Source organism: Bufo gargarizans, chromosome 4, assembly GCF_014858855.1.
Source record: "Bufo gargarizans isolate SCDJY-AF-19 chromosome 4, ASM1485885v1, whole genome shotgun sequence".
Lineage (NCBI taxonomy): Eukaryota > Metazoa > Chordata > Amphibia > Anura > Bufonidae > Bufo > Bufo gargarizans.
Window position 1 is genome coordinate 130459301 of NC_058083.1, and position 27250 is coordinate 130486550.

Consider the following 27250-nt stretch of genomic DNA (forward strand, 5'->3'; position numbering starts at 1 on the left):
AGGGTTCTGAAACTTGGCACAGTTGGTCACTGGAGGACTCATTTTGGGGACGCTAAAAAGTAGGCGGAGCCACAAACAACCAATCAGAATTTCCCTATTGACTTCAATAATAAACCTTTAAACAGCTGTCATTCTCACAGTATGTAAGCCACAGCACCCAAACTCGGCAGGGTGGGTCAGTGTGAGACAAAGGTCAAAATTTATAAAAGTGGGCGGAGTCTACAACAGCCAATCAAATAGGTGTAACCACCCCGACTTTTAGGTGCAACCTTTCCACAGTTACTCCAGCCAATCCAACCACACAACAGTTACTCAAGCCACTCCACCCAGTTACTCCGCCCACTCCAGTTGTAAGCTACTGGTGGAGGCAAGAACACTTCACACAATTTCCCCAGAAATTGTACCTTTTCTAGTATATAATTATTATTCAAACTGTCCAGTTGTTAGATCTCTTATATGCATAACATTTTGTATTATATTCTCTTCTATTATGTTCCACAGATCTTCAAGATGAAAGTGCTTTTAGCACGAGTCCCAGTAATGCTACTACAGTAACTACATATGAAGGTATACCAACATCTGCCTTAGATACACCTGATGGCAGCCTTGATAGCTATGTGCTGGAGTGAGATGCACCTTATTTGTTAAGAGATATGCCTCGTAATAAATTAGTCTCAACTCTGGCAGTCAATGCACCAGACAATGATGTCTACTCCAGCTGGAGACTGGCATAGACTTCAGCTATAACTTATACCTGTTTCTGGCATGTTATAGTAAACTAGACATTAAGCCTGTTACAAGTAGACAGTAGACTGTAAAATGATTCTTTGATATTCTCTGTGCTGCCGGAGGAAGAGACTAACTTATGACAAGGTGCAGGCCTCATCATAAATTAGGCACATCCTCATCCAGTCTGTGTATCTTGATTGAAATCTCCTCCAGCCCCTGACTGCAGTAGATTTCAATCATTATTTACATCTGTTTCATGGTGTAAATGTTGATGTTTGTGCCTAAAATTAGGAGCACAGGTGTTTAAAAGATACACAAGGATGTGCAAAAAATGGCATAAAGGACCATGATAAATGCCCCTAAATGCATGCGCTTGAATGACATTTGCAGTGTGACCAACTGCACATTTTTTTTCACCCTTTGAAGAATACTTAACGCTGCATAAAACGTTTCACATGTCATAGTGACAACAGAAGATTTGATCACTGGGTTCCAGGGGCTGAAAACCCCAATAAGTTGCTAAAATCAACGGCCAGAAGGGCCCATGCTGAGAGCTGTGACTTAACAGCTCTGCAAGGAGAGCAGTGTATGCAAGCACTCGTAGACCCAGGGGGTCATTTACAAAAAAATGGGCATTTCACATGTCAGTCTAGTAAAAACGCCATTGGAGGAAGAGCTGACCTATTAATTAATTTGTTGCAGCTTCTGCTGTTATGTGCACCAGCTTTTTGGCACACATTATTTAATGTGTTGGGTTGCAGTGGTCCTCCTCTTGAGCCGCCCACTTACTGTCCACTTTTTGGAAATTTGATGAGTGTGTTTGAAATCGGATAAAATGTCAAGTTTTTGTTGCAAACTGGCACTTGTAACAAAACTAAAGTCAGTTCGGCTCAGTTTGTTTCAGTTATTTGCTGAATCTGGCACTTTCATTATTTACATTGTTCTACTCCTCTAATGGAGCTGAGCCACACAGACAACAGCACTGATGTGAATTCAGCCTGAAATGCATTTATTATACCTCACCCCCTTTAAAGATATGACCTTAATTTGGGCTTAAAAAAATGTGTGTAGAACATTAATAACAGAAACATAGTTCCATCTTAAATGATTCCATTAGCATTATTTTGCAACATCATTAGTTTACCCACACACAGTACATTCAGTGCTGTACACCATACTAGCAATGTATCAATTGGTATTGGAAGAGAGTAATATAAATTAGTATAGACGCTGTACAGTTGTTAAAACTCTTGCATGTACAACTTTTTTTGTAATATTTTTTCTTCTATTATACTTAATCAGGTGCAAGTACCATTATTATGAACACAAATGTAACTGAAGGATTCAGTACAAATGAAGTAGTTTCCCGTTCTGAAACAAGTTCCAATGATGCTGCTAAAGTGACTGCATATATAAGTATATCAACATCTGCCATAGAAGTTAGTACAACTGAAAGTATATCTACCGCTGCTATCAGTACAAGTAATGTTCCCCAAGTGAGTACACCTGAGAGTATATCTACAGTATTTATCAGTACCAGTAATGTTCAAGAAATGAGTACAACTGAAAGTATATCTACAGCTGATGTAAATACAAGTAATGTTCCAGAAGTGAGTACAACTGAAAGTACACCTACAGTTGATGCCACTACAAATAGCATTCCAGATGTGAGTACAAATGAAAGTATATCTACCGCTGATATCAATACTAGTACTGTTCCAGAAGTTAGTACATCTGAAAGTGTATCTACAGCTGATATCAGTACAAGTAGTAATGTTCAAGAAGTGAGTACAACTAAAAGTATATCTACAACTGATTTTAGTACAAGTAGTACAACAGAAAATATATCTACCACTGATATCAGTACAAATAATGTTCCAGAAGTAAGTAAAACTGAAATTACATCTATAGCGTATGCCAGTACAAGTAGCATTCCAGAAATGAGTTCAACTGAAAGTACACCTACATCTGATATCAGTACCAGTTTTGTTCCAGATGTGAGTACAACTGAAAGTATAGCTGCTAAAGATTTCAGTACAAGTAATGTTCCCCAAGTGAGTACAACTGAGAGTTTATCTACAGCATTTATCAGTACCAGTAGTGTTCCAGAATTGAGTACAACTGAAACAGTATCTTCAGCTGATGTCAGTACAAGAAATGTTTCAGAAGTGAGTACAACTAAAATTACACCTACAGTTGATGCCAGTACAAGTAGCGTTCCAGATGTGAGTTCAACTGAAAGTATTTCTACCGCTGATATCAATACTAGTAATGTTCCAGAAGTGAGTACAACTGAAAGTATATCTACAGCTGATGTCAGTACAAGTAGCAATGTTCAAGAAGTGAGTACCACTGAAAGTGTATCTACAGCTGTTGTTCATATAAGCAATGTTCCAGAAGTGAGTACAACTGAAATTACATCTACAGCTGATGTCAGTACAAGTAGTGTTACAGAAGTTAGTACAACTAAAAGTATACCTACATCTGATATCAGTACCAGTATTGTTACAGCAGGTAGTACAACTGAAAGTTTATCTACAGCTGATATCAATACTAGTAATGTTCCAGTAGTGAGTACATCTGAAAGTATATCTACAGCTGATGTCAGTACAAGTAGTAATGTTCAAAAAGTGAGTACTACAGAAAGTATATCTAATGTTGATATCAGTACAAGTAATGTTCCAGAAGTGAGTACAACTGAAATTACAACTACAGCTGATGCCATTAAAAGTAGCATTACAGAAGTAAAATCAACTGAAAGTATACCTACCGCTGATATCAATACTAGTATTGTTCCAGAAGTGAGTACAACTGAAAAAAGACCTAGAGCTGATGTCAGTACAAGTAGTAATGTTCAAGAAATGAGTACAACTGAAAGTATATCTACAACTGATTTTAGTACAAGTAGTAATGTTCAAAAAGTGAGTAAAACAGAAAGTATATCTACCGCTGATATCAGTACAAGTAATGTACCAGAAATGAGTACAACTAAAATTACATCTACAGCAAATGCCAGTACAAGTAGCATTCTTGAAATAAGTTCAACTGAAATTATACCTACATCAGATATCAGTACCAGTATTGTTCCAGATGTGAGTACAACTGAAAGTATAGCTACTGAAGATTTCAGTACAAGTAATGTTCCCCAAGTGAGTACAACTGAGAGTATATCTACAGCATTTATCAGTATCAGTAGTGTTCCAGAATTGAGTACAACTGAAACAGTATCTTCAGCTGATGTCAGTACAAGTAGTGTTCCAGAAGTTAGTACAACTAAAAGTATACCAACATCTGATATCAATACCAGTATTGTTCCAGAATTGAGTACAACTAAAACAGTATCTTCAGCTGATGTCAGTACAAAAAATATTTCAGAAGTGAGTGCAACTGAAATTATACCTACAGCTATTGCCACTACAAGAAGCGTTCCAGATGTGAGTACAACTATAAGTATATCTATCGCTGATATCAATACTAGTAATGTTCCAGAAGTGAGTACATCTGAACGTATATCTACAGCTGATGTCAGTAAAAGTAGTAATGTTCAAAAAGTGAGTACAACAGAAAGTATAGCTAACGCTGATATCAGTACAAGTAATGTTCCAGAAGTGAGTACAACTAAAATTACAACTACAGCTGATGCCAATAAAAGTAGCAATCCAGAAGTGAGTTCAACTGAAAGTATACCTACCACTGATATCAATACTAGTAATGTTGCAGAAGTGAGTACAACTGAAAATACACCTTCAGTTGATGTCAGTACAAATAGTATTGTTCCAGAAGTGATTACAACTGAAAGTATATCTACAACTGATTTTAGTACAAGTAGTAATGTTCAAAAAGTGAGTAAAACAGAAAGTATATCTACCGCTGATATCAGTACAAGTAATGTACCAGAAGTGAGTACAACTGAAATTACATCTACAGCATATGCCAGTACAAGTAGCATTCTTGAAATAAGTTCAACTGAAAAAATACCTACATTAGATATCAGTACCAGTATTGTAACAGATGTGAGTACAACTGAAAGTATAGCTGCTGAAGATTTCAGTACAAGTAATGTTCCCCAAGTGGGTACAACTGAGAGTATATCTACAGCATTTATCAGTACCAGTAGTGTTCCAGAATTGAGTACAACTGAAACAGTATCTTCAGCTGATGTCAGTACAAAAAATGTTTCAGAAGTGAGTGCAACTGAAATTACACCTACAGTTGATGCCAGTACAAGTACCGTTCCAGATGTGAGTTCAACTGAAAGTATATCTACCGCTGATATCAATACTAGTAATGTTCCAGAAGTGAGTACAACTGAAAGTATATCTATAGCTGATATCAGTACAAGTAGTAATGTTCAAGAAGTGAGTACCACTGAAAGTGTATCTACAGCTGATGTTCATCTTAGCAATGTTCCAGAAGTGAGTACAACTGAAATTACATCTACAGCTGATGTCAGTACAAGTAGTGTTCCAGAAGTTAGTACAACTAAAAGTATACCAACATCTGATATCAATACCAGTATTGTTCCAGAATTGAGTACAACTAAAACAGTATCTTCAGCTGATGTCAGTACAAAAAATATTTCAGAAGTGAGTACAACTGAAATTACACCTACAGCTATTGCCACTACAAGAAGCGTTCCAGATGTGAGTACAACTATAAATATATCTATCGCTGATATCAATACTAGTAATGTTCCAGAAGTGAGTACATCTGAACGTATATCTACAGCTCATGTCAGTACAAGTAGTAATGTTCAAAAAGTGAGTACAACAGAAAGTATAGCTAACGCTAATATCAGTACAAGTAATATTCCAGAAGTAAGTACAACTGAAATTACAACTACAGCTGATGCCAGTAAAAGTAGCATTCCAGAAATGAGTTCATCTGAAAGTATACCTACCGCTGATATCAATATTAGTAATGTTCCAGAAGTGAGTACAACTGAAAATACACCTTCAGCTGATGTCAGTACAAATAGCATAGTTCCAGAAGTGAGTACAACTGAAAGTATATCTACAACTGATTTTAGTACAAGTAGTAATGTTCAAAAAGTGAGTACAACAGAAAGTATATCTACCGAAGATATCAGTACAAGTAAAGTACCAGAAGTGAGAAAAACTGAAATTTCATCTACAGCATATGCCAGTACAAGTAGCATTCTTGAAATAAGTTCAACTGAAAAAATACCTACATCAGATATCAGTACCTGTTTTGTTTTAGATGTGAGTACAACTGAAAGTATAGTTGCTGAAGATTTCAGTACAAGTAATGTTCCCCAAGTGAGTACAACTGAGAGTATATCTACAGCATTTATCAGTACCAGTAGTGTTCTAGAATTGAGTACAATTGAAACAGTGTCTTCAGCTGATGTCAGTACAAGAAAAGTTTCAGAAGAAAGTACAACTGAAATTACACCTACAGCTATTGCCACTACAAGAAGCGTTCCAGATATGAGTACAACTAAAAGTATATCTATCGCTGATATCAATACTAGTAATGTTCCAGAAGTGAGTACATCTGAAAGTATATCTACAGCTGATGTCAGTACAAGTAGTAATGTTCAAAAAGTGAGTACAACAGAAAGTATATCTAACGCTGATATCAGTACAAGTAAAGTTCCAGAAGCTAGTACAACTGAAATTTCAACTACAGCTGAAGCCAGTAAAAGTAGCATTCCAGAAGTGAGTTCAACTGAAAGTATACCTACCGCTGATATCAATACTAGTAATGTTACAGAAGTGAGTACAACTGAAAATACACCTACAGCTGATGTCAGTAGAAGTAGTAATGTTCAAGAAGTGAGTACAACTGAAGGTATATCTACAACTGATTTTAGTACAAGTAGTAATGTTCAAAAAGTTAGTACAACAGAAAGTACTTCTACCGCTGATATCAGTACAAGTAATGCACCAGAAATGAGTACAACTGAAATTTCATCTACAGCATATGCCAGTACAAGTAGCATTCTTGAAATAAGTTCAGCTGAAAGTATACCTACATCAGATAGCAGTGCCAATATTGTTCCAGATGTGAGTACAACTGAAAGTATAGCTACTGAAGATTTCAGTACAAGTAATGTTCCCCAAGCGAGTACAACTGAGAGTATATCTACAGCATTTATCAGTACCAGTAGTGTTCCAGAATTGAGTACAATTGAAACAGTGTCTTCAGCTGATGTCAGTACAAGAAAAGTTTCAGAAGTGAGTACAACTGAAATTACACCTACAGCTATTGTTACTACAAGAAGCGTTCCAGATATGAGTACAACTAAAAGTATATCTATCGCTGATATCAATACTAGTAATGTTCCAGAAGTGAGTACTACTGAAAGTATATCTACAGCTGATGTCAGTACAAGTAGTAATGTTCAAAAAGTGAGTACAACAGAAAGTATATCTAAAGCTGATATCAGTAAAAGTAATGTTCCAGAAGTAAGTACATCTGAAATTACAACTACAGCTGATGCCAGTAAAAGTAGCATTCCAGAAATGAGTTCAACTGAAAGTATACCTACCACTTATATCAATACTAGTAATGTTCCAGAAGTGAGTACAACAAAAAATACAGATACAGTTGATGCCAGTACAAGTAGCGTTCCAGATGTGAGTTCAACTGAAAGTATTTCTACCGCTGATATCAATGCTAGTAATGTTCCAGAAGTGAGTACAACTGAAAGTATATCTACAGTTGATATCAGTACAAGTAGTAATGTTCAAGAAGTGAGTACCACTCAAAGTGTATCTACAGATGATGTTCATATTAGCAATGTTCCAGAAGTGAGTACAACTGAAATTACATCTACAGATGATGTCAGTACAAGTAGTGTTACAGAAGTTAGTAAAACTAAAATTATACCTACATCTGATATCAGAACCAGTATTGTTCCAAAAGGGAGTACAACTGAAATTTTATCTACAGCTGATATCAATACTAGTAATGTTCCAGAAGTGAGTACATCTGAAAGTATATCTACAGCTGATGTCAGTACAAGTAGTAATGTTCAAAAAGTAAGTACAACAGAAAGTATATCTAACGCTGATATCAGTACAAGTAAAGTTCCAGAAGTGAGTACAACTGAAATTTCAACTACAGCTGATGCCAGTAAAAGTAGCATTCCAGAAGTGAGTTCAACTGAAAGTATACCTACCGCTGATATCAATACTAGTAATGTTACAGAAGTGAGTACAACTGAAAATACACCTACAGCTGATGTCAGTAGAAGTAGTAATGTTCAAGAAGTGAGTACAACTGAAAGTATATCTACAACTGATTTTAGTACAAGTAGTAATGTTCAAAAAGTTAGTACAACAGAAAGTATATCTAACGCTGATATCAGTAAAAGTAATGTTCCAGAAGTAAGTACAACTGAAATTACAACTACAGCTGATGCCAGTAAAAGTAGCATTCCAGAAATGAGTTCAACTGAAAGTATACCTACCACTAATATCAATACTAGTAATGTTCCAGAAGTGAGTACAACAAAAAATACAGATACAGTTGATGCCAGTACAAGTAGCGTTCCAGATGTGAGTTCAACTGAAAGTATTTCTACCGCTTATATCAATACTAGTAATGTTCCAGAAGTGAGTACAACTGAAAGTATATCTACAGCTGATATCAGTACAAGTAGTAATGTTCAAGAAGTGAGTACCACTCAAAGTGTATCTACAGATGATGTTCATATTAGCAATGTTCCAGAAGTGAGTACAACTGAAATTACATCTACAGATGATGTCAGTACAAGTAGTGTTACAGAAGTTAGTAAAACTAAAAGTATACCTACATCTGATATCATTACAAGTATTGTTCCAAAAGGGAGTACAACTGAAAGTTTATCTACAGCTGATATCAATACTAGTAATGTTCCAAAAGTGAGTACATCTGAAAGTATATCTACAGCTGATGTCAGTACAAGTAGTAATGTTCAAAAAGTGAGTACAACAGAAAGTATATCTAACGCTGATATCAGTACAAGTAAAGTTCCAGAAGTGAGTACAACTGAAATTTCAACTACAGCTGATGCCAGTAAAAGTAGCATTCCAGAAGTGAGTTCAACTGAAAGTATACCTACTGCTGATATCAATACTAGTAATGTTACAGAAGTGAGTACAACTGAAAATACACCTACAGCTGATGTCAGTAGAAGTAGTAATGTTCAAGAAGTGAGTACAACTGAAAGTATATCTACAACTGATTTTAGTACAAGTAGTAATGTTCAAAAAGTTAGTACAACAGAAAGTACTTTTACCGCTGATATCAGTACAAGTAATGCACCAGAAATGAGTACAACTGAAATTTCATCTACAGCATATGCCAGTACAAGTAGCATTCTTGAAATAAGTTCAACTGAAAGTATACCTACATCAGATAGCAGTGCCAATATTGTTCCAGATGTGAGTACATCTGAAAGTATAGCTACTGAAGATTTCAGTACAAGTAATGTTCCCCAAGCGAGTACAACTGAGAGTATATCTACAGCATTTATCAGTACCAGTAGTGTTCCAGAATTTAGTACAATTGAAACAGTGTCTTCAGCTGATGTCAGTACAAGAAAAGTTTCAGAAGTGAGTACAACTGAAATTACACCTACAGCTATTGCCACTACAAGAAGCGTTCCAGATATGAGTACAACTAAAAGTATATCTATCGCTGATATCAATACTAGTAATGTTCTAGAAGTGAGTACTACTGAAAGTATATCTACAGCTGATGTCAGTACAAGTAGTAATGTTCAAAAAGTGAGTTCAACAGAAAGTATATCTAACGCTGATATCAGTAAAAGTAATGTTCCAGAAGTAAGTACAACTGAAATTACAACTATAGCTGATGCCAGTAATAGTAGCATTCCAGAAATGAGTTCAACTGAAAGTATACCTACCACTAATATCAATACTAGTAATGTTCCAGAAGTGAGTACAACAAAAAATACAGATACAGTTGATGCCAGTACAAGTAGCGTTCCAGATGTGAGTTCAACTGAAAGTATTTCTACCGCTGATATCAATACTAGCAATGTTCCAGAAGTGAGTACAACTGAAAGTATATCTACAGCTGATATCAGTACAAGTAGTAATGTTCAAGAAGTGAGTACCACTCAAAGTGTATCTACAGATGATGTTCATATTAGCAATGTTCCAGAAGTGAGTACAACTGAAATTACATCTACAGATGATGTCAGTACAAGTAGTGTTACAGAAGTTAGTAAAACTAAAAGTATACCTACATCTGATATCAGTACCAGTATTGTTCCAAAAGGGAGTACAACTGAAAGTTTATCTACAGCTGATATCAATACTAGTAATGTTCCAGAAGTGAGTACATCTGAAAGTATATCTACAGCTGATGTCAGTACAAGTAGTAATGTTCAAAAAGTGAGTACAACAGAAAGTATATCTAACGCTGATATCAGTACGAGTAAAGTTCCAGAAGTGAGTACAACTGAAATTTCAACTACAGCTGATGCCAGTAAAAGTGGCATTCCAGAAGTGAGTTCAACTGAAAGTATACCTACCGCTGATATCAATACTAGTAATGTTACAGAAGTGAGTACAACTGAAAATACACCTACAGCTGATGTCAGTAGAAGTAGTAATGTTCAAGAAGTGAGTACAACTGAAAGTATATCTACAACTGATTTTAGTACAAGTAGTAATGTTCAAAAAGTTAGTACAACAGAAAGTAAATCTACCGCTGATATCAGTACAAGTAATGTACCAGAAGTGAGTACAACTGAAATTACATCCACAGCATATGCCGGTACAAGTAGCATTCTTGAATTAAGTTCAACTGAAAAAATACCTACATCAGATATCAGTACCAGTATTGTTCCAGATGTGAGTACAACTGAAAGTATAGCTGCTGAAGATTTCAGTACAAGTAATGTTCCCCAAGTGAGTACAACTGAGAGTATATCTACAGCATTTATCAGTACCAGTAGTGTTCCAGAATTGAGTACAACTGAAATTACACCTACATTTATTGCCACTACAAGAAGCGTTCCAGTTGTGAGTACAACTAAAAGTATATCTATCGCTGATATCAATACTAGTAATGTTCCAGAAGTGAGTACATCTGAAAGTATATCTAAAGCTGATGTCAGTACAAGTAGTAATGTTCAAAAAGTGAGTACAACAGAAAGTATATCTAACGCTGATATCAGTACAAGTAATGTTCCAGAAGTGAGTACAACTGAAATTACAAATACAGCTGATGCCAGTAAAAGTAGCGTTCCAGATGTGAGTTCAACTGAAAGTATATCTACCGCTGATATCAATACTAGTAATGTTCCAGAAGTGAGTACAACTGAAAGCATATCTACAGCTGATGTCAGTACAAGTAGTAATGTTCAAGAAGTGAGTACCACTCAAAGTGTATCTACAGATGATGTTCATATTAGCAATGTTCCAGAAGTGAGTACAACTGAAATTACATCTACAGCTGATGTCAGTACAAGTAGTGTTCCAGAAGTTAGTACAACTAAAAGTATATCTACATCTGATATCAGTACCAGTATTGTTCCAGAAGGGAGTGCAGCTGAAAGTTTATCTACAGCTGATATCAATACTATTAATGTTACAGACGTGAGTACAACTGAAAGTATATCTACAGCTGATGTCATTAGAAGTAGTAATGTTCAAGAAGTGAGTACAACTGAAAGTATATCTACAACTGATTTTAGTACAAGTAGTAATGTTCAAATAGTTAGTACAACAGAAAGTACATCTTCTGCTGATATCAGTACAAGTAATGCACCAGAAATGAGTACAAGTGAAATTACATCTACATCATATGCCAGTACAAGTAGCATTCTTGAAATTAGTTCAACTGAAAGTATACCTACATCAGATATCAGTGCCAATACTGTTACAGATGTGAGTACAACTGAAAGTATAGCTACTGAAGATTTCAGTACAAGTAATGTTCCCCAAGTGAGTACAACTGAGAGTATATCTACAGCATTTATCAGTACCAGTAGTGTTCCAGAATTGAGTACAACTGAAACAGTATCTTCAGCTGATGTCAGTACAAGAAATGTTTCAGAAGTGAGTACAACTGAAATTACACCAACAGCTATTGCCACTACAAGAAGCGTTCCAGATGTGAGTTCAACTAAAAGTATATCTATCGCTGATATCAATACTAGTAATGTTCCAGAATTGAGTACATCTGAAAGTATATCTACAGCTGATATCAGTACAAGTAGTAATGTTCAAAAAGTGAGTAGAACAGAAAGTATATCTAACGCTGATATCAGTACAAGTAATGTTCCAGAATTAAGTACAACTGAAATTACAACTATAGCTGATGCCAGTAAAAGTAGCATTCCAGAAATTAGTTCAACTGAAAGTATATCTACCACTGATATCAATACTAGTAATGTTCCAGAAGTGAGTACAACTGAAAGTATATCTACAGCTGTTATCAGTACAAGTAGTAATATTCAAGAAGTGAGTACCACTCAAAGTGTATCTACAGATGATGTTCATATTAGCAATTTTCCAGAAGTGAGTACAACTGAAATTACATCTACAGCTGATGTCAGTACAAGTATTGTTCCAGAGGTTAGTACAACTAAAAGTATACCTACATCTGATATCAGTACTAATATTGTTTTAGAAGTGAGTACATCTGAAAGTATATCTACAGCTGATGTCAGTACAAGTAGTAATGTTCAAAAAGTGAGAACAACAGAAAGTATATCTAACGCTGATATCAGTACAAGTAATGTTCCAGAAGTGAGTACAACTGAAATTTCAACTACAGCTGATGCCAGTAAAAGTAGCGTTCCAGAAGACAGTTCAACTGAAAGTATACCTACCGCTGATATCAATACTAGTAATGTTCCAGAAGTGAGTGCAACTGAAAATACACCTACAGCTGATGTCAGTACAAGTAGTAATGTTCCAGAAGTGATTACAACTGAAAGTATATCTACAACTGGTTTTAGTAAAAGTAGTAATGTTCAAAAAGTGAGGACAACAGAAAGTACATCTACTGCTGATATCAGTACAAGTAATGTACCAGAAGTGAGTACAACTGAAATTACATCTACAGCATATGCCAGTACAAGTAGCATTCTTGAAATAAGTTCAACTGAAAAAATACCTACATCAGATATCAGTACCAGTATTGTTCCAGATGTGAGTACAACTGAAAGTATAGCTAGTGAAGATTTCAGTACAAGTAATGTTCCCCAAGTGAGTACAACTGAGAGTATATCAACAGCATTTATCCGTACCAGTAGTGTTCCAGAATTGAGTACAACTGAAACAGTATCTTCAGCTGATGTCAGTACAAGAAATGTTTCAGAAGTGAGTACAACTGAAATTACACCTACAGTTATTGCCACTACAAGAAGCGTTCCAGATGTGAGTACAACTAAAAGTATATCTATCACTGATATCAATACTAGTAATGTTCCAGAAGTGAGTACATCTGAAAGTATATCTACAGCTGATGTCAGTACAAGTAATAATGTTCAAAAAGTGAGTACAACAGAAAGTATATCTAACGCTGATATCAGTACAAGTAATGTTCCAGAAGTGAGTACGACTGAATTTACAACTACAGCTGATGCCAGTAAAAGTAGCATTCCAGAAGTAAGTTCAACTAAAAATATACCTACCACTGATATCAATACTAGTAATGTTGCAGAAGTGAGTACAACTGAAAATACACCTACAGCTGATGTCAGTACAAGTAATGTTCCAGAAGTTAGTACAACTAAAAGTATACCTACATCTGATATCAGTACCAGTATTGTTCCAGAAGGGAGTACAACTGAAAGTTTATCTACAGCTGATATCAATACTAGTAATGTTCCAGAAGTGAGCACAGCTGAAAATACACCTACACCTGATGTCAGTACAAGTAGTAATGTTCCAGAAGTGAGGACCACTGAAAGTCTATCTACAGCTGATGTTCATATAAGCAATGTTCCAGAAGTGAGTACAACTGAAAGTATATCCACCGCTGATATTAGCACTAATAATGTTCCAGAAGTGAGTACTACTGAAAGTATATCTACAGCTGATGTCAGTACAAGTAGTAATTTTCAAGAATTGAGTACCACTGAAAGTGTATCTACAGCTGATGTTCATATAAGCAATGTTCCAGAAGTGAGTACAACTGAAATTACATCTACAGCTGATGTCAGTGCAAGTAGTGTTCCAGAAGTTAGTACAACTAAAAGTATACCTACATCTGATATCAGTACCAGTATTGTTCCAGAAGGGAGTACAACTGAACGTTTCTCTACAGCTGATGCTAGTATAAGTAGTAGTGCTCCAGAGGTGAGTACAACTGAAAGTATATCTACTGTTGATATTGGTACAAGTAATGTTCCAGAAGTGAGTACAAATGAGATTATATCTACAGCAGTTATCAGTAATAATATTGTTCTAGAAATGAGTACAACTGAAAGTGTATCCACAGCTGATGTTCATACAAGTAATTTTCCAGATGTGAGCACAACTGAAATTACATCTATAGCTGATGCCAGTACAAGTAGTGTTCCAGAAGTGAGTACAACTGAAAGTATATCTACCAGTGATATCAGTACTAGTATGGTTCCAGAAGTGAATACAACTGAAAATATATCTGCAACTGATGTCAGTACAAGTAGTAATGTTCCAGAAGTGAGTACAACTATAAGTATATCTACAGCTTATATCAGTAGTAGTAATGTTCCAGAAATGAGTACAACTGATAGTATATCTACACCTGATGTCAGTACAAGTAATATTCCAGAAGTGAATACAACTGAAAGTTTATCTACAGCTGATGTCCGTACAAGTAATATTCCAGAAGTAATTACATCTGAAAATTTATATACAGCTGATATCAGTACAAGTAATGATCCAAATGTGAGTACAGCTGAAATAATTTCAACATTTACAACTGAAAGTTTATCAACAGCTGATTTCAGTACACCAGTTGTGAGTCCTGAAAGTATGTCAACTGTAGTTATAAGTACCAGTTCTGTTTTAGAACTAGTTACATTTGAAGTCAAATCAACAGCTTATACAAGTATCAGTAGCACTCCAGAGGTGACTACAGGTACAGAGCTAATTACAGCTGATACCAGTACCACCAGCTCTACTGAAGTAAGCACAGGTGAAGGCATTTCAATAGATGTAATGCATACTAGTAACCCTCCAGATCTCAGCACAGTTGGAATACTTTCAACTCTTGACCAAAGTACCACTACTGCTGCAGAAGGAAGTACATCTTTAGGCCTATTAACGGCTGACAAAATCACTCGTAACTCTCTGATAAATACTGCTGATAACAATATAACATCAGATATAAGTACCATAGCTGCTTCAGAAGTGAGCCCAACTGAAAGCTTTATGACAGTTAATGTAAATACTAGTAATGATCAAAAAGTCAGTACAGCTGGAGGTATATCAACAGCTTCTGTAAGCCTCAGTAGTGCTCCAGTGTCAAGTACATCTGCAGACATGTCAACAGCTAATATCATCACAAGTGAGACACCAAGAACGAGTACAGCAGAAGACAGAACCACAGTGGAGATCACTGCTAGCCCTGCTCAAGTAGTTACAAGCAGTCAACCTGATTTCAAGACTACTGGATACATTCCAACATTTGAAATAAGTACCACTATTGTGTCTGAATCAAGTACAACTGAAACCTCATTAATTTCTGGGACAAGTACTAGTAGTGTTCTTGACACGTCAACAGTAGCTAGCAGCGGACTAAGTACCAGTACTGCAAGATCTACAGAAGATGTGAGTATCAGTGAACTAATCACAAGTAGAGGAATACCTACTTCTCATATTGTCACAAACAATGAATCTGAACTAACCACAGTTGGAGACACAAAAACTGAGATAAGTACCGACTTGCCACCTCAAAGCACAAGTTCTGGTACTTCTACATTTGATGTTACTACTAGTGTTGAAATAAGCACACACAGAGCAACATCTACACCTGAGAAAACAATATCAGTCACAACATCTAAAGTAGAAGTAACTAGTGAAAGCATGCCCAATGTCATGTCTACTACTAGTACATTGGAAAATACCATCACAAGGAAAGCACCTGATTTCACCACAGCTGACAGCAGATCTACCATTAACTTCACCACCAAAACAGAGGAATCAAGTACAGAGACACCACTTGAACCCACAGCTACAGCTGAAACACTAAGATCTGATTCCATTAGTACTACTGAGGATAAATTAAGCACATCAGGAGTAAGACCAACAACCCAGACAACTGGCATGGTACAAGAAGTAAGTACAACCAGGAAAATATCTACACTAGGTTTTACTAGTAGTTCACCAGAAAAAAGAACCACAGAAGGGACCACCTATTCACAGGACACAAGCACTGCACCTGAAATGAGCACAACTCTACAGGAAAAAACAACATTTAGAAGTTCTACTTCTGAAATGCCTGAACCAACCACAACTATTTCTAATGGAGGAATAACAGTAAGCACACGTTTTATTAGTGAACCTCAACAAGACACAACTAAAGCAAGTTCTACAAGTAATGTCTATACCAGCACATTTACAATAAGCACCTCCACAGAAAAAAATACATCTGAAATCACCAGTAACTTACCTGACATATCCACGACTGACCAAAGGGCAACTAATGGGATAACAACCAGCCATGATACAACCACCAGTGCTTCTCAAATCATATTGACTCCTGAAATCATGACCACTAAGGAACCTGAATCTGCAACCAACTTAGGGACAACTACTGTTTTGACAACCAAAACTACTATGCATGACATTTCTGCAAGTGAACAGGAATCTACAACTATAATTAATACATCAGACTCAATCACAGAAGAACAAAGTAGCTCTAGTGCTTCATCAGAGACTTTACCACCTGTAATTGCACAATCCACCGGTGCTATCAAACCATCAGCAACCATGACAACACAGACTGCAGCTGAATCTATTACAACACAACAGTCCACCAGCCCTACAACCATACATATTACCAGTACAACCAAACCAAGCACAGTCATCACCACAACAATCATAGAGCCTACATCTTCACTGAATATGAGTACATTGAAGTCAACAACTGTTTCATCACCACCACCTACCATGCCTAGTGTAACTACTGGATACACAACCATATTAACAACCGCAGGCATTTTGAATACGACTGTAACCTCGTATACACCTATGACAGCATCTTTTGGACCAGTGATATCCACAGCAGGAAAATACACAGGTATTTCAACAGCGTTTGGACCCTTAACATCTACATCTGCATTGGCCAACTCTACAACCACAATCATAACTACAACTAGTAAGTATTATTTGTTTTTACTTTTTAGCTACAGTACCAATAATTCACAAATTGCATTAACTGGAAGTTAAAGTCTTTATTTTAAGTTCAGAAGTCATTTATAAATGACATAGTCATACATAGTTTACTAAAAGACTTCAGTTACACCTTGAATCCTACTTCTGTCAGGCAGTTGTAGGTTTATCACTGCTGGAGAGCCACAGGTTGGTTACCACTGATACAGAAAGAAATACAGTATGTTATAGAACAGTTCAACATACTTATGAGGGCTTATTCACACATCCAAGCCCTTGGGGCTTGTTCACATGACCGTATGGCTTTTTCAGTGTTTTGTGGGCCATTTTTAACGGTTCCTTTTTTCCGTTTTTTATTTGAGTAGTGTTTCCGGTTCCGTTCCGTTTTTCCGTTCCGTTTTTCTGTATGGCATATACAGTATACAGAAATAACATAGAAAAAAATTGGGCTGGGCATAAATGTTCAATAGATGGTTACGCAAAAACATAACGAATACGGAAGACATATGGAGCACATTCCGTATGTGACTTGAATGGAGCCACGGAACGTGATTTGCTGGCAATAATACGACATAATCTATCTTTGAACGCAATGGAAAAACGGAAATATGGAAACGGAATGCATACGGAGTACATTCGTTTTTTTTTTTTGCCGAACCATTTAAATGAATGGTTTCATATACGGACCATGTACGGAACGCAAAAAACGGCCCTTATACGGAACCCAAAAAACGTACATGTAAATGAGCCCTTATTGTGAACACAAATTCCTTGATCGTTTTGTAGCCCAGATTTGTGTTTACTCTCATCTTATTGAACAAAAGTATTATTTGGATACAAAGCTTCATTTCCATGCTTACAAATACTTACAGTTCACATTTTATACCAACTTGCAGCCCAGCTTTGACTCGGGAAAGGTTTGAGTTCAGGAAGTTCAGACTGATGGCATCTTTGTGTTCTGTCTGTCATTGCACAAACACAAAGACTTCTGTGGGCATGCGTGGTCCACACTAAAATGGATACATGTGTTATCCATGGACAATACGGACATCACATGTCCATGATTAACAAACAGATCAAAAGCTTATAAAAGTGTCATTTTGCAGACAGTACTCTGAAAATAGTACATTTACATTTTACATGTAGTTAATTTTCATGTGTACAAAATTCACAAAATTGTACACCAATATATATTTTCTTTGCCACGAACCCTAAATATTGTGCTTGTATAATGTCTTGCGGATAATTAGTATCAGTTACTAGGAAGTTACTAGGAAGCTTGCTTTGCTAGAAAATACACAATACATTTACAAGTTACAAGAATCTAGGTGATGTTAGCTTGACCTCAACTAAAAATCTCTGCTTGTCTTATTGGCATTTTTTTCAAATAGCAATTGTCTATTGCAACCTTCCTTGTGAACATGGTCAATGTTATTTTAAGCCTGGAACTACAACCCCTGCGTGTCAGTGCCAAAATGGCTTTACTCCTGATCCTGCGCAATCGGACAGAATGTGTATTGGTGAGTTTATGACCTTTTTTGTGCTTCTATTGTATCAGTTGAACACTGTGATAATATCCACTTCTGCTATCCGCTAACTATCATGTATCTATCTAAGCCCATCTTCACTTTACAGTGGTTATAGAAAGGATTTACTAAGTAAATAGTATTTCATTCATTTTAACTGAATTCCTCCTGTATGTGTCTTTCAGATATCGATGAATGTGAACAGAATATCTGCCAACAATCTTGCGCCAACACTTTTGGTGGATATTCCTGTTCTTGTCAAGATGGTTACTCTCCAAATCAAAATGACAATACAAAATGTATTGGTAAGATTGAGTTTTAACCTCTGAACGATCTGTCTATTTTGGACCTTGAAGAGGTTGTCCAAGATTTTTATATTGCTAGCTTAAAAGGTTTTTCTAAGGTTTTTCTTTTACTGATGACCTATTCTCTTTATAGGTCATCAGTATCTGATCGGTAGGGGTCCGACACCCAGGACCCCACTGATCAGCCATCCTGTGAACGTTGCTGTCTTCTCGCAGCTTACCCAGCACGGCACCATATATAGTATAGCATCTGTGCTTGGTATCACGCTCTGCCATATTCACTTTAATGGGCTGAGCTGCTCCTAGGCCATGAACATTTCATCACTTGGCCTGGGAAAAGCAGGGTATAGGCCGTTGAGTACTACCAACTGATTGGCAGGGGTCCTGGGTGTCACCCCTGCATGATCAGTTAGTGATGGCCTCTCCAGAGGAGAGGTCATCAGTAGAGATGAGCTAATCTTTCAAAAATTTGATTCAGCAGGTTTGCCTTGACCTGAATTTATTCGCTGCGAATCGCATTGTAAAACAGCTATTTTCTGGCTGCAGAGAGCCTTTATAGTGGTTTAGAGCACTAAGCCTTGCAGTAACACACATAGGGAGTCAGAAAAATTAGTATTGGAATCGCACTCACCAGAGCTTGAGGTCATCCGGTATGCAGCAGCCTACCTGGAGTCCAAGATTCATCAGGGCTCCTTCATGAACAGTCCAAAGAAAGAAGATGGAGGCAGCATGACCGGTAAAACATCCCTTTATTAGGGGAACCGCCAAGTGAACAGCGTGCAGGGGTTGTGACGTTTCGGCTGCTTCACAGCCTTTATCAAAAGGTGTTTGATAAAGGCTGTGAAGCAGCCGAAACGTCACAACCCCTGCACGCTGTTCACTTGGCGGTTCCCCTAATAAAGGGATGTTTTACCGGTCATGCTGCCTCCATCTTCTTTCTTTGGACTACACATAGGGAGTCTGCAGTGGTAGTGAAATAATACTGTGAGTCAGTATGATATGAAGATGACAGGCATCATTCTTAGAATGACTGCACACTTCACTTATTTGGGCAGTTACGAGGCCAAAACTGACCAAATAACTCAAGTGAGAACTCAGCCTTACAGGTCAATGTTAGCGTAAAGTAGAAGCGCACTCCTTTTATACCTTCGTCAGCTGATTCAACATAGATGTCTACAGAACCTGTTCTATTAAAAGCTTATATAAGTAGAGACCCCCGACAGAGTGGAGAGGGTGTCAGCAGTAAGCTTGTGTTGATGTCACTGATTATTTTGCCCTTCCTCTGGTCCGTCAGAAAATTTACCGCCAAGGAACGGATCATATCTGTTGAGCATCCACCTTCACTCGGTCAGCATTTGGTCAGTAATCCATCAGTATTGCTAATGCCAAAAAAACAGGAGTGGATCGAAAACAGAGATGACCAAGTCAACCATTCAAGAACCGTTGGGTTTCTGGTCAAGACACAAGCGCTAGATGACACAGAGAGCTCAGGCCTCTCGCTGCAACTCCTCCTGCCATGCCCCCTAACTCTGCTGCGACCTGTGCCCGCGCCAAAAAACATTGAGGCTTCTGCCACTCCCCTGTGCAGGGCATGGCACTTCTCTTTCTGATATAAAGTTGCAAGAAAAAGTATAAATTGGTCATAAAATGTGATCTGATCTTCATCTAAGTCACAACAATAGACATTCACAGTCTGCTTAAACTAATAGCACACAAAGAATGAAATGATACCATGTTTTTATTGAACACCCCATGTAAACATTCACAGTGCAGGTGGAAAAAGTATGTGAACCCTTGGATTTAATAATTGGTTGAACCTCTTTTGTCAGTAATAACTTCAACTAAACATTTCCTGTAGTTGCAGATCAGACGTGCACAACGGTCAGGAGTAATTCTTGACCATTCCCCTTTACAGAACTGTTTCAGTTCAGCAATATTCTTGCGATGTCTGGTGTGAATCACTTTCTTGAGGTCATGCCACAGCATCTCAATCGGGTTGAGGTCAGGACTCTGATTGGGCCACTCCAGAAGGTGTATTTTCCTCTGTTAAAGCCATTCTGTTGTTGATTTACTTCTATGCTTTGGGTCGTTGTCCTGTTACAACACCCATCTTCCTATGAGCTTCAGCTGGTGGGCAGATGGCCTTAAGTTCTCCTGCAAAATGCCTTGATAAACTTGTGAATTCATTTTTCCTTAGATGATAGCAATCCGTCCAGACCCTGAAGCAGCAAAGCAGCCCCAAATCATGATGCCCCCGCCACCATACTTCACAGTTGAGATGAGATTTTGATGTTGGTGTGCTGTGCCTCTTTTTCTCAACACATAGTGTTGTGTGTTTCTTCCAAACAACTGAACTTTGGTTTCATCTGTCCACAGAATATTTTGCCAGTACTGCTGTGGAACATCCATATGCTCTTGTGCAAACTGTAAACATGCAGCAATGTTTTTTTGTGACAGCAGTGGCTTTCTCTGTAGTATCCTCCCATGAAATCCATTCTTATTTAGTGTTTTACGTATCGTAGATTCGCTAACAGGGATGTTAGCATATGCCAGAGACTTTTGTAAGTCTTTAGCTGACACTCTAGGATTCTTCTTTAGCTCATTGAGCAGTCTGCGCTGTGCTCTTGCAGTCATCTTTACAGGACAGCCACTCCTAGGGAGAGTAGCAGCAGTGCTGAACTTTCTCCATTTATAGACAATTTGTCTTACCGTGGACTGATGGACAGCAAGGCTTTTGGAGATACTTTTATAACCCTTTCCAGCTTTATGCAAGTCAACAATTCTTAATCGTAGGTCTTCTGAGAGCTCTTTTGTGCGAGGCATCATTCACATCAGGCAATGCTTCTTGTTAAAAGCAAACCCAGAACTGGTGTGTGTTTTTTATATGGTGGGGCAGCTGTAACCAACATCTCCAATCTCATCTCATTGATTGGACTCCAGTTGGCTGACACCTCACTCAAATTAGCTCTTGGAGATGTCATTAGTCTAGGGGTTCACATACTTTTTCCACCTGCACTGTGAATATTTACATGATGTGTTCAATAAAAACATAGTAACATTTAATTATTTGTGTGTTATTAGTTTAAGCAGACTGTGATTGTCTATTGTTGTGACTTACATGAAGATCAGATCACATTTTATGACCAATTTGTGCAGAAATCCATATCATTCCAAAGGGTTCACATACTTTTTCTTGCAACTATACTGTTAGATCAGATAAATAAATAAAAATTAAATTAAAACACCCCAAAAAAGTCAGTAATTTTCTCAATTCACCACACAATTGCTAATGAGCCCTATTTTTCCTACTAATACACACAAAAAAGGGCTTTAGAACATATACAGTGGGATGCGAAAGTTTGGGCAACCTTGTTAATCTTCATGATTTTCCTGTATAAATCGTTGGTTGTTACAATAAAAAATGTCACTTAAATATATCATATAGGAGACACACACAGTGATATTTGAGAAGTGAAATGAAGTTTATTGGATTTACAGAAAGTGTGCTATATTTGTTTAAACAAAATTAGGCAGGTGCATAAATTTGGGCACCACAAAAACGAAATGAAATCAATATTTAGTAGATCCTCCATTTGCAGAAATTACAGCCTCTAAACGCTTCCTGTAGGTTCCAATGAGAGTCTGGATTCTGGTTAAATGGTATTTTGGACCATTCCTCTTTACAAAACATCTTTAGTTCATTCAGGTTTGATGGCTTCCGAGCATGGACAGCTCTTTAAGTCACACCACAGATTTTCAATTATATTCAGGTCTGGGGACTGAGATGGCCATTCCAGAACGTTGTACTTGTTCCTCTGCATAAATGCCTTAGTTGATTTTGAGCAGTGTTTAGGGTCGTTGTCTTGTTGAAAGATCTAGCCCCGGCGCAGCTTCAGCTTTGTCACTGATTCCTGGACATTGGTCTCCAGAATCTGCTGATACTGAGTGGAATCCATGCGTCCCTCAACTTTGACAAGATTCCCAGTCCCTGCACTGGCCACACAGCCCCACAGCATGATGGAACCACCACCATATTTTACTGTAGGTAGCAGGTGTTTTTCTTGGAATGCTGTGTTCTTTTTCCTCCATGCATAACGCCCCTTGTTATGGCCAAATAACTCAATTTTAGTTTCATCAGTCCACAGCACCTTATTCCAAATGTGCTTTAGCCCACCTCAAGCGGCACTTTTTGTGCTGTGGGCGGAGAAAAGGCTTCCTCTGCATCACTCTCGCATACAGCATCTCCTTGTGTAAAGTGCGCCGAATGGTTGAACGATGCACAGTGACTCCATCTGCAGCAAGATGATGTTGTAGGTCTTTGGTGCTGGTCTGTGGGTTGACTCTGACTGTTCTCACCATTCGTCGCTTCTGTCTAGCCGAGATTTTTCTTGGTCTGCCACTTCGAGCCTTAACTTGAACTGAGCCTGTGGTCTTCCATTTCCTCAATATGTTCCTAACTGTGGAAACAGACAGCTGAAATCTCTGAGACAGCTTTCTGTGTCCTTCCCCTAAACCATGATGGTGAACAATCTTTGTCTTCAGGTCATTTGAGAGTTGTTTTGAGACCCCCATGTTGCTTCTCTTCAGAGAAAATTAAAAGAGGAGGAAAACTTACAATTGACCCCCTTAAATACTCTTTCTCATAATTGGATTCACCTGTGTATGTAGGTCAGGGGTCACTGAGTTTACCAAGCCAATTTGAGTTCCAATAAAAAGGTTTTGGAATCAATAAAATGACAACAGTGTCCAAATTTATGCACCTGCCTAATTTTGTTTAAACAATTATAGCGCACTTTCTGTAAATCCAATAAACTTCAATTCATTTCTCAGATATCACTGTGTGTGTCTCCTATATGATATATTTAACTGACATTTTTTATCGTAACAACCAACGATTTATACAGGAAAATCATGACGATTAACAAGGTTGCCCAAACTTTCGCATCCCACTGTATTTGCACCGATGAACTGCAAATAGGCCCTTATTTTTTTCCACTTATACACGCTACAATAGGCTTTAGAACAAATAACTGCACCGCTGAACAGCAAATATATTTTACTTTTGCCACTAATGGACAACAAAAAAGGCTTTAGAACATATAACTGCACCGCTGAACAGCAAAAATATTTTTATTTTGCCACTATTACACGACAAAAAGGGCTTTATAACATATAACTGCACCGCCGAAAAGCAAATAATCCCTTTTTTTTTCACTCAACACGCCATAAAAGGCTTTAGAACATATAACTGCACAGCTGAACGTCAAATATATTTTTCTTTTTCCAATTATACATTCCACAAAAGGATTTAGAACATATAACTGCACCATTGAACGGGAAATATATTATACTTTTGCCACTAATACACAACAAAAAGGGCTGTAATTTTCGTAATTCTTATGACATAACTGCACCGCACAAAGGCAAATAAGACACCTTTATCAAACAGCACTTGCACCCCAATAACAAGAACGGTTTGCTGGAATTACAGAGCTGTATAATGGCAATTTGGATCATTCCCCAGTCAGTGCAGCAAGGTGCAATCGGATTGTTCCTGTTATCCAGGCTGTAACCTCCCCTACTGAACCCCTTTCTACATAAATGCTGCGGAATGATTCCTCCCTATCCTTTCCCTATAGCTTGAATAATATTTCCCTGAACTTGTAAATCATTTTTTAGCACAATTAAGTTCTTTCTAGGACTGTCCCTAGTGCCTGCTGACGTCTCTCCCTGCACTAAGTACACTGGAAACTGGAAGAATCCAAGATGGGTATGGCTATTTATAGGGATGTGACATCACAGGATGGCTGGCTGCCTATTGGCTGCATGCATGGCATTATGGGTGATCCTACCTTTCCAGAGTTCCTTGCTCCATGTGCTCACACGTGCAGCAGCCATTTTAGGAAAAAATTTGATTTGTTACCATGAAGCATGAGGAAATTCGGATTCACTGTAGATCAAATTTTTCCTGAAATTCGGATCGAATTCTACTTTGTCAACTTTGATTCGCTCACCTCTATTCATCAGAAAAGAAAATCTTGGAAAACCCATTTAATCTTCGGATAAGCCATCAATATCAGATTGGTGGTGTCTGACACCCTGCAGCTTTGCTGATCACCTATTACGAAGTTTCTCCAGTGTCTGAACTGCTCAGCTTTGTAAATTGTGTAGTGAATTGAACTGGTTACTGCACCATAGCATTCATTTATTTCATATCAATATGACATAAAAGCAGTTCTTAATGGGGAAATGGAGTAGTGTTTCCTAATGTTTTTTCTTTTTTCGTATGATTTTAAACACTATATTTCACTTTTTTAACTATTTAATTTTCAGACTTGAACTCTAGACATATGTACATGGAAGACCTAAGAGATAGCCAGTGCTAGGCTCCTCAGCTGCCATAGCAACCATCTTCACCCAGCAACAATGCTGTGATGGGTTTATGAATGAATAGGGAGACCAATCCCTCTTTTACACACTTTGATGCTGCAGTTGCTGTTAATGGTGGCATTTAAGTGGCTAAACGGCTAGGTGTGAAGTTATTTCCAATTCTGCAGCTGCAGTAAGAGCCTGGCTGTGTATTACAGCCCTGCTCCTGCTAATGTCATGGGGTCAGGGGATAAAGATGTACTTTGCAAACTGGGAACTAGCACCCAGTAAAACCCCCCCTGAGACATACATTTTCATCATAGGTCAAGAAGGTGTTAAAGTGGTTGTCCAGATGATAAAAATTATTGAGAAATGCCCGAAAATACTTTACAAAAAAAAGATTAAAAATATCACACTAACCTCACCTATTGCCCACTGCTCCTGTTCCAATGCTTATTGGTCTCCTGCTGGTTTTAACTTCCCGGTTAATTTAGACATGCAGGAGGTGGGTTACCACCAGTGATTGGCTGAGTAGTCATTTCATGTGTGTCAAGAGGCAACACGAAGTAGAGACCCGCTAGGGACCAGTAAGTGTCAGAATGGGAGCAGTGGGGATGAGTGAATATAGGAATAAATAAATAAAACTGATGCAGAATAATCGTTTTCAGCAACACTGTCCCTATACTTAACTCACAGGACAATGGTGGAGACCACATGGGATGAAGGTTTTATTTAAAAGGCTGCTGATTGGCTGGCTGCACAGCATTATGGGTGATCTCACATTCCTGGGATACTTACTTTCACTTTGTAATACATGCAGCTGCCATTTTAGGAAAAACTGATCCGTTACCACGAAGCGTGAGGAAACTCAGACTTGTTGTGAATCGAAGTTTTCCTAAAATTGGGACCAAATTCCGCTTCGAATGCTTCGCTCAACACTACTCCTCATTGAACTTAATATCAAATAATCAGATTTTTTTATTGTTCACTAGAAAACGATTATTGCAAGAATTCCCCCTGTGTCCACGGCCAGTGCCAGAACGGAATATATGGATTTACCTGCCTGTGTTTCAGTGGATGGGAAGGAACAACCTGTAATACAGGTAAAAAAGCAGAAGTGCTTCAGATATTATGAGATACTATGCATTACCTATAGCTCTCCTGCAGCTGGGCTGGGGATGACTGGGCCTTGGATTGTTATGTACTGTATTATCATAGACTTCAGTCTCTGTTTCTATTTTCTCCTATAGATATTAATGAATGTACTAGAAACAACCCCTGCAGTTCTCAGGGCACCTGTAATAACACCCTGGGCTCTTATACTTGTCTGTGTAAGCCAGGATGGACAGGACGAGCATGTACTGAAGGTAAAACTCCAAGGATGTTCCATCTGCCCTTCACCGGTGACTTATTATTACCATTCAGATGGTAAATTGGTTAAATACTGAGATTCTTCATAATCACAGATGATGATATTAGCATTTCTTAGGAAATACCACCATATAAAAAGCTCTTACAGGGAATTGTCTCAAACAGAATTGTATCACCTGCATACAGTATACCGCCTACAATACAGAAACCTGTTTTTCTACAGTAAATGGACTACACTTATCAAAGCCCACAGCAACCAATCATATTCCACTTTTCATTTTTCAGAGCTCCTTTGGAAAATGAAAGGATCAATCTGATTGGTTGCTATGGGGCACTAAGCCAGTTTTCCTTAGCAGCAGTTTTGATAAATGTCCCCCAATGTGTCTAATAGAAAAATCCTTTCCTAAGTTCTAATGTGCTGCTCTGAAATCGCCTGCAGTTGGAGACGAGCATGAGGTGGATGCATACAGTGGATGGTGGTGGGGTGTACAGACATCTTCCTAGAGCTTTCAAAGAGGTGGTTTATACTGTCCAGTTACCTTTAGGTTTGTCTCAGTACCTGGTCAGTGTAAATTGTGTAAGGCCACTTTTACACTCGCGTTTTGGCTTTCCGTTGGTGAGATCCGTCATGGGCTCT